Source organism: Bufo bufo, chromosome 2, assembly GCF_905171765.1.
Source record: "Bufo bufo chromosome 2, aBufBuf1.1, whole genome shotgun sequence".
Classification (NCBI taxonomy): Eukaryota; Metazoa; Chordata; class Amphibia; order Anura; family Bufonidae; genus Bufo; species Bufo bufo.
In genome coordinates, this window is record NC_053390.1 from 276478296 (window position 1) to 276495913 (window position 17618).

General features: G+C 45.7%; 1 protein-coding gene across 2 annotated transcripts in view; it reads right to left on the reverse strand.

Annotated features, from left to right (window-relative positions):
• The window catches only part of MYO18B (myosin XVIIIB), an 884719-nt gene that overhangs the window by 624121 nt on the left and 242980 nt on the right, over nucleotides 1-17618 (reverse strand). The gene's annotated exons all lie outside the window — the stretch shown is intronic.

Consider the following 17618-nt stretch of genomic DNA (forward strand, 5'->3'; position numbering starts at 1 on the left):
TATACTTTGGCAAACACTTTGTATATATATAAAAAAAAAAATCCCGGCAATGATTTATTCATCCACATCGATCGATGTGAATGGAGAAATCGGGTTTGCCAGGGCATACGAGCTAAGTGGGTATGGATGTTGGGCGGAGCTCCTATGTCCTGGCAGACGCCTTTCCCCTCCTTTTTCTTTTTTTGGCAGAGATTTTTTCATCCACATTGATCGATGCGAATGAAGAAATCTGTGCCGTTCATTTTTTTCTTTCAGCCCAGAGGCTGAACGGAAAAAAAAAATCTCATTACCTGTATGCTCAATATAAGGAGAATAGCAGAAACTCCTAATGCTGGGCATACATGTAATGATTGCGGAGACCCTCAAATGCCAGGGCAGTACAAACACCCCACAAATAACACCATTTTGGAAAGAAGACACCCCAAGGTATTCGCTGAGGGGCATATTGAGTCCATGAAAGATTGAAATTTTTGTCCCAAGTTAGCGGAAAGGGAGACTTTGTGAGAACAAAATCAAAAAAAATCAATTTCCGCTAACTTGTGCCAAAATTTTTTTTTTTATATGAACTCGCCATGCCCCTCATTGAATACCTTGGGGTGTCTTCTTTCCAAAATGGGGTCACATGTGGGGTATTTATACTGCCCTGGCATTTTAGGGGCCCCAAAGTGTGAGAAGAAGTCTGGTATCCAAATGTCTAAAAATGCCCTCCTAAAAGGAATTTGGGCACCTTTGCCCACCTAGGCTGCAAAAAAGTGTCACACATCTGGTATCTCTGTATTCAGGAGAAGTTGAGGAATGTGTTTTGGGGTGTCTTTTTACATATACCCATGCTGGGTGAGATAAATATCTTGGTCAAATGCCAACTTTGTATAAAAAAATGGGAAAAGTTGTCTTTTGCCAAGATATTTCTCTCACCCAGCATGGGTATATGTAAAATGACATCACAAAACACATTCCCCACCTTCTCCTGAGTACGGAGATACCAGATGTGTGACACTTTTTTGCAGCCTAGGTGGGCAAAGGGGGCCACATTCCAAAGAGCACCTTTCGGATTTCACAGGTCATTTACCTACTTACCACACATTAGGGCCCCTGTAAAATGCCAGGGCAGTATAACTACCCCACAAGTGACCCCATTTTGGAAAGAAGACACCCCAAGGTATTCCGTGAGGGGCATGGCAAGTTCCTAGAATTTTTTATTTTTTGTCACAAGTTAGTGGAAAATGATGATTTTTTTTTTTTCATACAAAGTCTCATATTCCACTAACTTGTGACAAAAAATAAAAACTTCCATGAACTCACTATGCCAATCAGCGAATACCTTGGGGTCTCTTCTTTCCAAAATGGGGTCACTTGTGGGGTAGTTATACTGCCCTGGCATTCTAGGGGCCCAAATGTGTGGTAAGGAGTTTGAAATCAAATTCTGTAAAAAATGACCTGTGAAATCCGAAAGGTGCTCTTTGGAATATGGGCCCCTTTGCCCACCTAGGCTGCAAAAAAGTGTCACACATCTGGTATCTCCGTACTCAGGAGAAGGTGGGGAATGTGTTTTGGGGTGTCATTTTACATATACCCATGCTGGGTGAGAGAAATATCTTGGCAAAAGACAACTTTTCCCATTTTTTTATACAAAGTTGGCATTTGACCAAGATATTTATCTCACCCAGCATGGGTATATGTAAAAAGACACCCCAAAACACATTCCTCAACTTCTCCTGAATACAGAGATTCCAGATGTGTGACACTTTTTTGCAGCCTAGGTGGGCAAAGGGGCCCATATTCCAAAGAGCGCCTTTCGGATTTCACAGGTCATTTTTTACAGAATTTGATTTCAAACTCCTTACCACACATTTGGGCCCCTAGAATGCCAGGGCAGTATAACTACCCCACAAGTGACCCCATTTTGGAAAGAAGACACCCCAAGGTATTCCGTGAGGGGCATGGCGAGTTCCTAGAATTTTTATTTTTTGTCACAAGTTAGTGGAAAATGATTTTTTTTTTTTTCATACAAAGTCTCATATTCCACTAACTTGTGACAAAAAAAAAAAAACTTCCATGAACTCACTATGCCCATCAGCGAATACCTTGGGGTCTCTTCTTTCCAAAATGGGGTCAATTGTGGGGTAGTTATACTGCCCTGGCATTCTAGGGGCCCAAATGTGTGGTAAGGAGTTTGAAATCAAATTCTGTAAAAAATGACCTGTGAAATCCGAAAGGTGCTCTTTGGAAAATGGGCCCCTTTGCCCACCTAGGCTGCAAAAAAGTGTCACACATCTGGTATCTCTGTATTCAGGAGAAGTTGAGGAATGTGTTTTGGGGTGTCTTTTTACATATACCCATGCTGGGTGAGATAAATATATTGGTCAAATGCCAACTTTGTATAAAAAAATGGGAAAAGTTGTCTTTTGCCAAGATATTTCTCTCACCCAGCATGGGTATATGTAAAAAGACACCCCAAAACACATTCCCCACCTTCTCCTGAGTACGGAGATACCAGATGTGTGACACTTTTTTGCAGCCTAGGTGGGCAAAGGGGCCCATATTCCAAAGAGCACCTTTCGGATTTCACAGGTCATTTTTTACAGAATTTGATTTCAAACTCCTTACCACACATTTGGGCCCCTAGAATGCCAGGGCAGTATAACTACCCCACAAGTGACCCCATTTTGGAAAGAAGAGACCGCAAGGTATTTCGTGATGGGCATAGTGAGTTCATAGAACTTTTTATTTTTTGTCACAAGTTAGTGGAATATGAGACTTTGTAAGAAAAAAAATAAAATAAAAAATCATCATTTTCCGCTAACTTGTGACAAAAAATAAAAAGTTCTATGAACTCACTATGCCCATCAGCGAATACCTTAGGATGTGTACTTTCCGAAATGGGGTCATTTGTGGGGTGTTTGTACTGTCTGGGCATTGTAGAACCTCAGGAAACATGACAGGTGCTCAGAAAGTCAGAGCTGCTTCAAAAAGCGGAAATTCACATTTTTGTACCATAGTTTGTAAACGCTATAACTTTTACCCAAACCATTTTTTTTTTACCCAAACATTTTTTTTTTATCAAAGACATGTAGAACAATAAATTTAGAGCAAAATTTATATATGGATGTCGTTTTTTTTGCAAAATTTTACAACTGAAAGTGAAAAATTTCATTTTTTTGCAAAAAAATCGTTAAATTTCGATTAATAACAAAAAAAGTAAAAATGTCAGCAGCAATGAAATACCACCAAATGAAAGCTCTATTAGTGAGAAGAAAAGGAGGTAAAATTCATTTGGGTGGTAAGTTGCATGACCGAGCAATAAACGGTGAAAGTAGTGTAGGTCAGAAGTGTAAAAAGTGGCCTGGTCTTTCAGGGTGTTTAAGCACTGGGGGCTGAGGTGGTTAAGAATCCACCTAGCCATACCCCCTCTTCTAGACACTTTACAAAAGTGTCTAGTGAGGCACAAGACATGTCTTAAACATTCAATAAATGGCACAGGATGTGTGCCAGAATTCTGCTGCAGCTTGATTAGTAAATCTGCCCTATTGAGCTAGACTAGAACATTTATATAAACTGTATAGAGACTGCATGATTTACTCTAGTAGAAGATGTTCATGCACAATTCTTAACAAGTACGCTAAACTTGGTAAGAAAAACTGTAGGTCAAATTATTTTCGTCATGACAAAGAAAAACTGTAGAAAATTGAGAATAATCAAACCAAATGGTCTTTAACAGATGCCAATTTCTATGCTTGTACATATGAAATCCTAGCAGAGGACTATCTGTTCACCTGGCTTAGTTGCTAGGAAACACTTCACCTTAGATCAGCATTCAGACTTTTCTGGGCTCTCTGCTTGGCAGATATCTGAATAATATTATTAGACTGCAAATACCAAAGGGCCCAGGCCAAGCATCCCATGCAAATAGTTAATCTCTTTTGAGAATGTGACCGAAAGTCTAGCAAAGAATTTCAGAAAGGATATTATAAAACACTATCCCATGAGGTACAGAATAATAGATGCATAACTGAAAAAAATTGATTTAACCAGCCTGGATTGCCCATTTTCAATCGCAAACTGCACAGAGATTTTGTATAGACAGACATTTTATCCATTCACTGCTCTACATTGTATTCTCCTGAAATGTCTTAATAAATTTTCCCAAATTTGCAGAGGTAGACTAATTGTGCTAAGAAATTTAAATATACTCAATTAAAGGGGTTGTTCAAACATTTAATTATATAACCTACCCACAGAGCTGTGCTGGGAGGGTTGCCATGCTGGTGAACCTATCAATGTCATTGGAAGCTGAATCAGGTTTCTGTTTCTGTGTCCAATCCCAGAGCTAGGGGAGGATTTAAAGGGATTCTGTCACCTCCCCTAACCGAAAATCCGATTTTAAAGCATTCATGTAGCACAGCTTACCTTGAATAGGCTGTGCTCTTTTATCTTCTAATCCGTCCAGTAGTTTTTGATAAAATCGACTTTTATGTTTATGTAAATTAGCCCTGAAGGTGCCCAGAGGGGCGTTATGTTAGCTTTAGTGTGCCCAGTAACGCCCCTCTTACGGTGCGCAAAACGCCTTCCTTCTGACTGCCCACAGCCTCTCATCCCTCTCCTCCCTCTCCTCCCTCTCCTCCCCCTCCCTCACGGCCGAACGTACTCTCGCGCAGGCGCAGTACCCACTGAGGGCTGCGCCAGTGCGATCTGCAGGAGACTGAGGGCAGGAGCTTCATCTTTGTCACTGGGCCTGCGCCGAGCCCAGTGACGTCAGATGCTCGCTCTTCCCTCAGTCAGCCTGGTGAGGAAGCGCAGAGGATTGCCGATCGGCTGCTGCACCCTGCGTTTTCTCCAGCCTGTCTGCCTGCCAGCGATTTCCTTCCCCACCCTCCCTCCTGGAAAGAAATCCTTATTTTTTTGGAGAAAATAGGTATTATTATATGAACAAAAAAACGCAGGGTGCAGCAGCCGATCGGCAATCCTCTGCGCTTCCTCACCAGGCTGACTGAGGGAAGAGCGAGCATCTGACGTCACTGGGCTCGGCGCATGCCCAGTGACAAAGATGAAGCTCCTGCCCTCAGTCTCCTGCAGATCGCACTGGCGCAGCCCTCAGTGGGTACTGCGCCTGCGCGAGAGTACGTTCGGCCGTGAGGGAGGGGGAGGAGAGGGAGGAGAGGGAGGAGAGGGATGAGAGGCTGTGGGCAGTCAGAAGGAAGGCGTTTTGCGCACCGTAAGAGGGGCGTTACTCGGCACACTAAAGCTAACATAACGCCCCTCTGGGCACCTTCAGGGCTAATTTACATAAACATAAAAGTCGATTTTATCAAAAACTACTGGACGGATTAGAAGATAAAAGAGCACAGCCTATTCAAGGTAAGCTGTGCTACATGAATGCTTTAAAATCTGATTTTCGGTTAGGGGAGGTGACAGAATCCCTTTAAGACTGCTGATTCCTAAGTGATTTGCCTTTGATTTTGTTGTATTCTGGCTCAATACTGTGTGATACCCTATGCCTATATTCATTAAGCCGACTGCCTTAATGAATACTTCTGTTCAGTTTTTACAAAAGAAAAAGGAGAAGGACCTCCACTAGAAAGAATGACTATTAAATCGTTTGATGCATGTATCTTTACAGAGGAAGATGTTCTAAGTTTGCTGTCTAAGGTGAAGACAGATAAGTCACAGGGGCCTGATGAGATACACCCAAAATTATTAAAAGAGCTTAGTGGTGAGCTGGCAAAACCGTTAACAGATTTATTTAACCAATCATTAGTAACAGGAGTCATCCCGGAAGATTGGAAATTGGCAAATGTCGTGCCCATTCACAAGAAAGGTAGTAGGGAGGAATCGAGCAACTATAGACCAGTGAGTCTGACATCAATAGTAGGCAAATTAATGGAAACCCTATTAAAGGATAGGATTGTGGAACATCTAAAATCCCATGGATTGCAAGATGAAAAACAACATGGGTTTACTTCAGGGAGATCATGTCAAACAAATCTTATAGATTTTTCTGACTGGGTGAATAAAATAATAGACGGTGGAGGTGCAGTAGACATCGCATATCTAGATTTTAGTAAGGCTTTTGACACTGTCCCACATAGAAGACTTATCAATAAACTGCAGTCATTGAGCATGGACTCCCATATTGTTGAGTGGATTAGGCAGTGGCTGAGTGACAGACAACAGAGGGTTGTAGTCAATGGAGAACATTCAAAACAAGGTAATGTTACCAGTGGGGTTCCACAGGGATCTGTACTGGGACCGATTTTGTTTAATATCTTCATAAGTGATATTGCAAAAGGCCTCGCTGGTAAGGTTTGTCTTTTTGCTGATGACACAAAGATATGTAACAGGGTTGATGTTCCTGGAGGGAAACGCCAAATGGAAAAGGATTTAGGAAAACTAGAAGAATGGTCAGAACTCTGGAAACTGAAATTTAATGTGGATAAGTGCAAGATAATGCACCTGGGGCGTAAAAACCCAAGGGCAGAATATAGAATATTTGACACAGTCCTGACCTCAGTATCTGAGGAAAGGGATTTAGGAGTAATTATTTCAGAAGACTTAAAGGTGGGAAGACAATGTAATAGAGCAGCACGAAATGCCAGCAGAATGCTTGGATGTATAGGGAGAGGTATAAGCAGTAGAAAGAGTGAAGTGCTTATGCCGCTGTACAGAACACTGGTGAGACCTCACTTGGAGTATTGTGCGCAGTACTGGAGGCCATATCTCCAGAAGGATATAGATACTCTAGAGAGAGTTCAGAGAAGAGCTACTAAACTAGTACATGGATTGCAGGATAAAACTTACCAGGAAAGGTTAAAGGACCTTAATATGTATAGCTTGGAAGAAAGAAGAGACAGAGGGGATATGATAGAAACTTTTAAATACATAAAGGGAATCAACTCGGTAAAGGAAGAGAGCATATTTAAAAGAAGAAAAACTACCACAAGAGGACACAGTTTTAAATTAGAGGGGCAAAGGTTTAAAAGTAATATAAGGAAGTATTACTTTACTGAGAGAGTAGTGGATGCATGGAATAGCCTTCCTGCAGAAGTGGTAGCTGCAAATACAGTGAAGGGGTTTAAGCATGCATGGGATAGGCATAAGGCCATCCTTCATATAAGTTAGGGCCGGGGGCTATCCATAGTATTCAGTATATTGGGCAGACTAGATGGGCCAAATGGTTCTTATCTGCCGACACATTCTATGTTTCTATGTTTCTATGTTATATATTGACAGTCCTGCTGACTTGACTACTGGCTTGCTTCTTAATAACTCCATGTCTGCTGTTCCTGCTTATAATGACCCTACTTCTGAACTGCCTACTGGCTTGTTTTTGGATTAACCCTTTGTCTGCTGTTCCTGTTAATATTGATGCTCCTGGAAAATTGACCTTGGCTTGTCTCTGGATTAACCCTTTTGCTGCATAGAACATGTCTTCCTCTCCAAAATTTTGACCCTGCTTGCCTACTTCTCTTGTACCCCCATGGTCTTTCTGGTGAGTCTGCCATAGGGCTGCAACGAGTACTCGATTACATTTTTTGAGGATTCATTTGTGTCACGTGACCATGGAGTGGGAATAAAGCGCTTGTTATTACTCTCGCTCTGTGGTCTCCCGCTGGCCAGCAATGCACTCGGAATGCTCACCTTTCCAGAAGGGGGCCTCCGGACACTCCACAGCACGTCCATGGTCCCTCGCTGCACTGACCTCCTGACGTACGCGTGCCGTGACCTGACACGCTGTGTGACGTCAGGCCCAGAGCAGCGCTGAACTATGGAGTGTCAGCGGCACCCCCCTGCTGTAAACGTAAGTTGGTGACACCGAGGGGGTGGGGGCGGTCGCCCAGAGTGCACAGCTTCATAGCAACCAATAATGCTGTGCACTCTGGGTGTCAGGAGGAGGGCAGGCTGGGCTTTCACGGACAGTGCGTCTGTGTTTTAACTGAAGTGTGGCCTTAGGGGAGAGATGGGGCAAGGGGAGCAGGGACTATGAAACAAGGGGGAGAGAGACGATGGCACAAGGGGGAGATATGATGGCACAAGGGGAGAGAGATGATGGCACAAGGGGGGAGAGATGATGGCACAATTCATTTTTTCTTATTAGACTACTCGATTAATCGTAAAAATAATAGGTAGAATACTCGATTGATAAAATAATCATTATCTGCAGCCCTAGTCTGCCACTAGTGTGCCTAAGCCAATTTTCTGCTACTAATTCCACAGATGTAACCTGTGTCCATAGCAGCAATGTGTATCTGGCCTCACAGCAGCCTCTGGTAAAGAACCTAGGGGTAGCCTTAGCATAGAACTCCCAAAGAACAAATGAAAAGTGTCGTATCTGTAGGGGTCTAACCACAGGGACTCTTACTGATCATAAAAACATGGGATGCTGAGCCCCCCTGTATGATTGTAGTTGCTGTTGAGCATCACACTGCACTCCCCTGCTCTTCTGTTTGTAAAAGCTGACAGAGTGAAACCAGAAGCAGGAAAGCATGGCAAAGCAGTGGACTTTCTGCATACAGCACTCACAGATAGCAGACAAATTTGGTGTGAGTCAGGAAAGTTTAGCAGTTTTCTTTGTTCTGCTTCCTGCTTGTGATTGTTAGAGTTCTCCCTGTCACTCTTATACACCAGAAGCAGGAGAGGACAAGGTGGATCAGCATCACATAGAATACACTGGAAACACTGCAATATGAGTACCTCGCTGCTCTAGATAAAACCATGTGCAGAGCAAGTGCAGTATGATGACCTTGCTCTCCTCTCTGCCTCTTAAAAAATGGAGGCTGCACACAAGACTCATAAGACTGAATTAGGTACACCACTTCTGAGGGTAAGAAGGAGCCAAGAAGGTGGACAGACCATATATGGCACACCAACTGGCACATTATATTTTCCTTTATCAACAGTCCATGCTACACTATACACCCAAAGCTATGCTATATTACCCAAAAAATTGTGGTGCTTCATTGCCTAATCCTATTTAGGAAACTTCCACCATCCCATCTCTATATAAAATATTCAGTAATAAAGAAATATTGTTATTCGCATAGGCTTGAATTAATAACTACCTAAGTACATTTGAGGAATATTTCTAAATTTTCAAATGTGTAGCTCTAGGCCTATTGAGAAGAAAAGGTGATATTTTTCTACAGGATAGATGACTGTTGATAAAAGTTAAGATGGAACAAATTAGTTAGGGCCCAGAGAAACACTGATCAAATTCAATCATTAGAGTACATGAGATATAGCTTTACATAAAAAAGACCTATTTAACTTTTAAAATCTTTGTTTGTATACTTAAGATGCTTTCAATAAGTGCATTTTACAGTGCAAGTGCACAATTTAGCAATGTCTTACTTGGTGTCAATGTCTTCATAGTTGAAAAGCTTAGTAAATTTTATATATATATATTTTTTATATATATATATATATATATATATATATATATATAAATATATATATTGTAGGAAGGCGCAAGGGACAGTTGTTGATGGAAGGTATGTGTCACTGAGGTTCCTGGCCTTGGTGGAGTAACAGCCAGTTTTCATGTGTCAGCAACTGTTTGACACCATGTTATTTAGTATAGCTGTAATAGCTGATCCGGAATGGCTCTTACTGGGAGTAGTCAAAGTGCTATGTGGGTGACTATTTCCCACGTTTTGAGAGGCCTATAAAAAATAGCCAGCAGTGTCAGGTGGTGGTGGTGATGATCTCTCTCTGACATTGGAGCTCTGGCAATCTCTGTGGGATCTGAGCCTTGTGCCAGGCTGGAGGCCTGAATCCGGGAGGACTGCTCTGTCCTGTGCTATGCCGACCGGGTGTGGATTAACACCCAGGATAAAAGGTCACTGTTTTTGCTGTATGAACTGTCTAGGTGTGAACGAACACCAACACTGAAAATGGACTGTTTTGTTGCCATAAGTGTGAATAAAACACTGAAGTTTTTGAGTTACAAACTGGTCTTTGCCTCTATACTGTGTCCAATAGTCCTGTCTACCAGAGCGAATCCTCACAATTGGTGGAGGATGCGTGCACGAGCAGTGAGGCTGGTGTGAACGCCGATATTTTTGGTTTCTGCATTTTTTTCAGGCACGGTTGTATGTCGTACATTGTGAAGGCCCTCATCGAGGCTAATCTGCAGCAGCGGGAGACAAACCTGCACCAACGCGAGGCTAATAAGCAGCAGCAAGAGACCAACCGGTTGCTGCTACATGTGATGGCTTTGCAAACAGCAGGAGCATTCCCCGAGTGTCCACGATGTCTGGAAGACACCCGCAGACGACATCGAAACCTACCTGGCGATGTATGAGAAAGTGGCCACAAGGGAGAAGCTACCCCGAGACCAGTGGGTGAGGTCATCGCTAAATTCCTGGTATCCGATTCCCAGCGGGTATATTTCGACTTGCCGGACGATCAAGCGGCCGACTACCAGAAAGTAAAGAGTGAGATTTTGGCCAGACTGGGGGTGAATGTGTTGGTACGGGCCCAGCGGGTACATCAGTGGGGGTTTAAGGCGGCTGAGCACGCGAGACCCCAATATTATGACTTACTCCACCTTTTGCAAAAGTGGCTACAGCCTGATGTGCCGAGTCCCACGGCTATGCTGGATAGACTTTTGGCCGATATCTTCTGGAGGGCACTGCCACCCCCTCTCCAGCATTGGATTGGCCAGGTGTCTCCTGGCAATGCCCTGGAGATATTAGACCTGGTAGAGCGCTACAAGGCTACTATGAATCTTAAGGAGGGTTCTTTCGGGAGGGGGGAAGTCAAACCCCATAAATCTCCACCCCAGACCCGGGGACTTGTGCCAACCAAACCTGCCCGGGATGTACCCCCTATGGACCAGGCTCCGAATATCTGTTGGCTGTGTCGGGAGCCTGGCCATGTACAAGCTGACTCTCCCCATCAGGTGGAACTAATGGACACGAACTATAACTTCCGTCACTCGTTATATGCCAGGAAGCTGTGTGCAGCAGGCACCCCAAAAACTCTAAATCACTTGTGCCGGGTGGAAGTGGGAGACACTCCAGCGAGGCCCTGCTGGACTAAGGGAGTCTGGTGTGCCTAGTAAGGGCTCCCCTGGTACGGTCCGCTGAGTATACTGGCTGGAAAGCCGGGGTCATGTGCATCCATGGGGACTTAAAAGACTATCCCACCGCCCTGGTGTCTCTAACCACAGGGGCTGGCAGGTGGACGAAATGGCGGTTGCCACAAACTTGCACTACGAACTTATAAAAGGGAGAGACTTCCCTGGTTTCCCGCACTGTGACCTTCTATGAAAGTTACTGAGACCCATGAGACAGGGATAACCCCATCAGATTGGCCTTGCTCCGGGGGGAGGCCAGAACCCTGGGAATCCGAGGCCGAAGAGCCAGTGGTAGAGGTGACTGCCACTTCGGTGGAAGAGGGGGAGACAACCCGTCTGAGAGTAATGGTGGGAGATGTGGAGGACTGGCCGAGTCGGTGTTTCCCCGTTTTGTTGTTCAGCAGGATATGTTGTATCGAGTAAACCAGCTGTGGGGTGAACCTATTGAACAGTTGGTGGTGCCTCAGGCTTATCACAAACTTGTGTTAGAGTTAGCCCACCAACATGTTCTCGGGGGTCATCTAGGAATGCAGAAAACACAGGACCGGTTTTACTGGCCCAATGTGTTTAGAGAGGTGGATGAATTCTGTAAGTCTTGCCCGACCTGCCAGGCAACTAGCCCCCAGCACCTTTTCCACAGTCCCTTGGTACCTCTCCTGATCATTGAGGTTCCGTTTGAGCGAATCGATATGGACCTCGCAGGCCCAGTACCGAAGTCCGCTAGAGGACAACAACACATCTTGGTCGTCCTAGACTACACACTTGGTACCCGGAGGCTAAACTTACAGCTAAGGACCTAATGGAGATGTTCTCCCAAGTGGGGCTACCTAAAGAGGTTCTGACTGACCAGAGGACCACTTTTATGTCCAAGGTCATGAGGGAACTCTGTAAGTTGCTGCATATCAAACAGTTACGGACGTCCGTGTACCATCCGCAAACGGACGGTCTGGTTGAAAGGTTTAACAAAACACTAAAATCCATGTTAAAAAGGGTGGTGTCTAAAGATGGGAAGGACTGGGACCTTCTTCTGCCCTATCCCATGTTCGATGTGCGAGAGGTACCCCAGGCCTCTACTAGGTTCTCGCCTTTCGAATTGCTATATGGCAGACTTCCTCGTGGTTTGTTGGACATAGCCAAAGAGACGTGGGAACAGCAACCCACTCTGCATAAAAGTGTCTTTGAGTATGTTACCAAGATGCAACAGTGGATAGAGACTGTTTTGCCTCTTGTCAGGGAGCATATGGAGGCCGCTCAGCAAGCCCAGAGTCGGATCTATAATTGGCAGGCTCGGGTCCGGATCTTTAACCCGGGTGATCGGGTTTTAGTTCTGGTGCCGACCGTGGACAGTAAGTTCCTGGCCAGGAGGCAGGGGTCCTACGAGGTACTATAAAAAATTGGAGAGGTAAATTACAAGGTACACCAGCCAGGGAGGCAAAAGCCGGAGCAGGTGTACCATGTGAATCTACTCAAACCGTGGAAAGATAGGGAAACCTGTATTGAAGACAGCCCGCGGCCAGGTTTTCTAGGGGAAGCGGTTTCGGCCCCTCTGTCTGAAGCAAGGGAAACGGCTGCCACAGTAAGAATTGCTGACAGCCTCTCCTCTAAGCAGTATCAGGAGGCCAGGGAGTTTATTAGCCGGAACACAGATGTGTTTTCGGATCTCCCTGAATGCACTTCCACAATTCGGCATGACATTGTCACTGAGCCTCAGGCAAAAGTCCGGCTAAAACCATACCCAAGGCTCGGCGACAAGCCATCTCAGATGAAGTGTAGATGATGCTGAGGCTAGACGTCATTGAGGAGTCTAAAAGTGAGTGGGCTAGTCCTATAGTGCTAATACCCAAGCCGGACGGGACACTCCGGTTTTGTAACGACTTCCGAAAACTAAACGAGATCTCTAAGTTTGATGCATATCCCATGCCTCGGGTGGATGAGCTTATTGAGAGGTTAGGCCAAGCCCGGTATTTTTCTGTTTTGGACCTCACCAAAGCATACTGGCAGGTACCCTTGATGAAGGTTGCCAAAGAGAAAACTGCCTTTATCACACCAGAGGGGCTGTACCAATATAAGGTGTTACCCTTTGGTCTGCATGGTGCCCCTGACACTTTTCAACGGCACATGGACATTGTGCTGCGTCCATATCGTCGGTACGCTTCGGCTTACCTGGACTATATTGTCATCCACAGTACCGATTGGGAAAGTCATCTACCCAAAGTGAAGGCTGTAGTGGACTCCCTTAGGAAGGCTGAACTGACCGCTAACCCAAAGAAATGCGCGATAGTGTTAGAGGAGACTAAGTACCTGGGGTACGTCATTGGACGCGGAGTTATCAAACCCCAAGTGAATAAAAAGAGGCGATTCGGAATTGGCCTCGACCTGTCACCACGAGGCAAGTAAAGTCGCTCCTGGGAATGGTGGGCTATTATATGAGGTTCGTTCCCCATTTTTCCACTTTAGCGGCTCCGTTGACAGGGCTCTTTAAGGGACGGAAGTCTGTGATGGTCCGCTGGAATGACCAGGCGGAAAAGGCTTTTTCCGCGTTGAAGTCGGTCCTGTGCGGGTCACCGGTTTTGGTGACGCCCGACTTCAAGAGGGAGTTTGTGGTACAGACCGATGCCTCTGAAGTACGCTTCAGAGCTGTACTTTCTGGAAATCAATGGGGAGGAACATCCCCTTGTTTTCCCGAGCCGCAAACTCACCTCAGCCGAGACCAGATACAGTATAGTGGAGAGAGAGTGCCTGGCCATCAAGTGGGCACTCGAGTATCTCCGCTATTATCTGTTAGGGAGAAAGTTCAGTCTGGTGACTGACCACTCCCCTCTCGAGTGGATGAACCAGGCCAAAGAGAGGAATGCTCGGGTCACCAGATGGTACTTGTCATTACAGAACTTCAAGTTCTAGGTGAAACACAGGGCAGGCCGCTCGCAGGGAAACGCAGATGCCCTGTCCTGGGTACACTGTCTGGCAAGTGTTCACACCCTCAGGGTTGAACAAAGGGGGGAGGTATGTAGGAAGGAGCATAGGGACCGTCGTTGACGGAAGGTATGTGTCACCGAGGTTCCTGGCCTTGGTGGAGTAACAGCCAGTTTTCACGTGTCAGCAGCAGTTGCTGTTTGACACCTTGTTATTTTGTATATTTGTAATAGCTGATCCGGGACTGGTAGTAGTCAAAGTGCTGGGTGGGTGGCTACTCCCCACATTTCAGGCTGGGTTTTGAGAGGCCTATAAAAAACAGCCAGCAGTGTCAGATGGTGGTGATGATCTCAATCTGACATTGGAGCTCTGGCAATCTCTGTGGGATCTGAGCCTTGTGCCAGGCTGGAGGCCTGAATCCGGGAGGACTGCTCTGTCCTGTGCTATGCCGACCGGGTGTAGATTAACACCCAGGATAAAAGGTCACTGTTTTTGCTGTATGAACTGTCTAGGTGTGAACGAACACCAAAACTGCAAGTGGACTGTTGTACTGTTTTGTTGCCATCAGTTTGAATAAAACACTGAAGTTTTTGAGTTACAAACTGGTCTTTGCCTCTATACTGCGTCCAATACTCCTGTCTACCAGAACGAATCCCCACAATATATACACTGCTCAAAAAAATAAAGGGAACACAAAAATAACACATCCTAGATCTGAATTCATTAAATATTCTTCTGAAATACTTTGTTCTTTACATAGTTGAATGTGCTGACAACAAAATCACACAAAAATAAAAAATAAATTTAACCCATGGAGGTCTGGATTTGGAGTCACACTCAAAATTAAAGTGGAAAAACACACTACAGGCTGATCCAACTTTGATGTAATGTCCTTAAAACAAGTCAAAATGAGGCTCAGTAGTGTGTGTGGCCTCCACGTGCCTGTATGACCTCCCTACAACGCCTGTGCATGCTCCTGATGAGGTGGCGGACGGTCTCCTGAGGGATCTCCTCCCAGACCTGGACTAAAGCATCTGCCAACTCCTGGACAGTCTGTGGTGCAACGTGACGTTGGTGGGTAGAGCGAGACATGATGTCCCAGATGTGCTCAATTGGATTCAGGTCTGGGGAATGGGCGGGCCAGTCCATAGCATCAATGCCTTCGTCTTGCAGGAACTGCTGACACACTCCAGTCACATGAGGTCTAGCATTGTCTTGCATTAGGAGGAACCCAGGGCCAACCGCACCAGCATATGGTCTCACAAGGGGTCTGAGGATCTCATCTCGGTACCTAATGGCAGTCAGGCTACCTCTGGCGAGCACATGGAGGGCTGTACGGCCCTCCAAAGAAATGCCACCCCACACCATTACTGACCCAATGCCAAACCGGTCATGCTGGAGGATGTTGCAGGCAGCAGAACGTTCTCCACGGCGTCTCCAGACTCTGTCACGTCTGTCACATGTGCTCAGTGTGAACCTGCTTTCATCTGTGAAGAGCACAGGGCGCCAGTGGCGAATTTGCCAATCTTGGTGTTCTCTGGCAAATGCCAAACGTCCTGCACGGTGTTGGGCTGTAAGCACAACCCCCACCTGTGGACGTCGGGCCCTCATATCACCCTCATGGAGTCTGTTTCTAACCGTTTGAGCAGACACATGCACATTTGTGGCCTGCTGGAGGTCATTTTGCAGGGCTCTGGCAGTGCTCCTCCTGTTCCTCCTTGCACAAAGGCGGAGGTAGCGGTCCTGCTGCTGGGTTGTTGCCCTCCTACGGCCTCCTCCACGTCTCCTGATGTACTGGCCTGTCTCCTGGTAGCGCCTCCATGCTCTGGACACTACGCTGACAGACACAGCAAACCTTCTTGCCACAGCTCGCGTTGATGTGCCATCCTGGATAAGCTGCACTACCTGAGCCACTTGTGTAGGTTCTAGACTCCGTCTCATGCTACCACTAGAGTGAAAGCACCGCCAGCATTCAAAAGTGACCAAAACATCAGCCAGGAAGCATAGGAACTGAGAAGTCGTCTGTGGTCACCACCTGCAGAACCACTTCTTTATTGGGGGTGTCTTGCTAATTGCCTATAATTTCCACCTGTTGTCTATCCCATTTGCACAACAGCATGTGAAATTGATTGTCACTGAGTGTTGCTTCCTAAGTGGACAGTTTGATTTCACAGAAGTGTGATTGACTTGGAGTTACATTGTGTTGTTTAAGTGTTCCCTTTATTTTTTTGAGCAGTGTATATACAAATCATAAATAAAAGGGGTTGTAATAGATCAGAAAAAGATGGCTGCTTTCAGAAACAGCACCAAACTTATTCTAGTACTGCAGCACAGCATCATTCAAAAGAACAGAACTGCAATTGTCCAATAAAGACAAAATAAGTAAATACAGGATATACTATTGTGCACTTCATAAACTACTTTACAATAACCATTGCCAACTTGCCAAACATTAAAGGGTTGTCCAGTTTGTTTTTATTTGCAACCCAGCCATCTGTCCCCATGGAAAAATCCATACTCACCTGTTCCCCATTCCAATCTGGCACCTGGCTCTCTTCATTGGTCTTCTGATCCTCATTTGTCAACTCCCACATGGGTGGGTTCAGATCTGCCACTGCAGCCAATGACTAACCTCAGCAGTGATGTGTTCCGGTGCAGCATGTAAACTCAGCAGCAGACCAGAGCAGCGGGGAGAAGGTGAGTATGGATTTTTCTACAAGTACAGCTGTCTGGGATGCAAAGTTTTAAAAAAAACTGAATAGTCCCTTTAAGCATTTCTAGCATTTTAAATGACAGTTTATGGGTCCTGAAAAATAATTCCCTAAAAATGAAATTCCTGTTTTCATGGTAGGGTACGCTATAGCATTAGGTTACTCAGGAACAAGCAATTTGTGTAATGCTGGACACCGTATAAGGGCTCTTTCACACCTGCGTTCTTTTCTTCTGGCATAGAGTTCCATCGTCGGGGCTCTATGCCGGAAGAATCCTGATCAGGATTATCCCCATGCATTCTGAATGGAGTGAAATCCGTTCAGGATGCATCAGGATGTCTTCAGTTCCGGAACGGAACGTTTTTTGGCCGGAGAAAATACCGCAGCATGCTGCGCTTTTTGCTCCGGCCAAAAATCCGGAACACTTGCCGCAAGGGCGGATCCGGAATTAATGCCCATTGAAAGGCATTGATTCGGATCCGGCCTTAAGCTAAACGTCGTTTCGGCGCATTGCCGCAGCCGACATTTAGCTTTTTCAGAGTGGTTACCATGGCTGCCGAGACGCTAAAGTCCTGGCAGCCATGGTAAAGTGTAGCGGGGAGCGGGGGAGCAGCATACTTACCGTCCGTGCGGCTCCCGGGGCGCTCCAGAGTGACGTCAGGGCGCCCCAAGCGCATGGATCATGTGATCGCATTGGACATGTCATCCATGCGCATGGGGCGCCCTGACGTCATTCTGGAGCGCCCCGGGAGCCACACGGACTGTAAGTATACCGCTCCCCGCTCCTACTATGGCAACCAGGACTTTAATAGCGTCCTGGCTGCCATAGTAACACTGAAAGCATTTTGAAGACGGTTCCGTCATCAAATGCTTTCAGTACACTTGCGTTTTTCCGGATCCGAAGTGTAATTCCGGCAAGT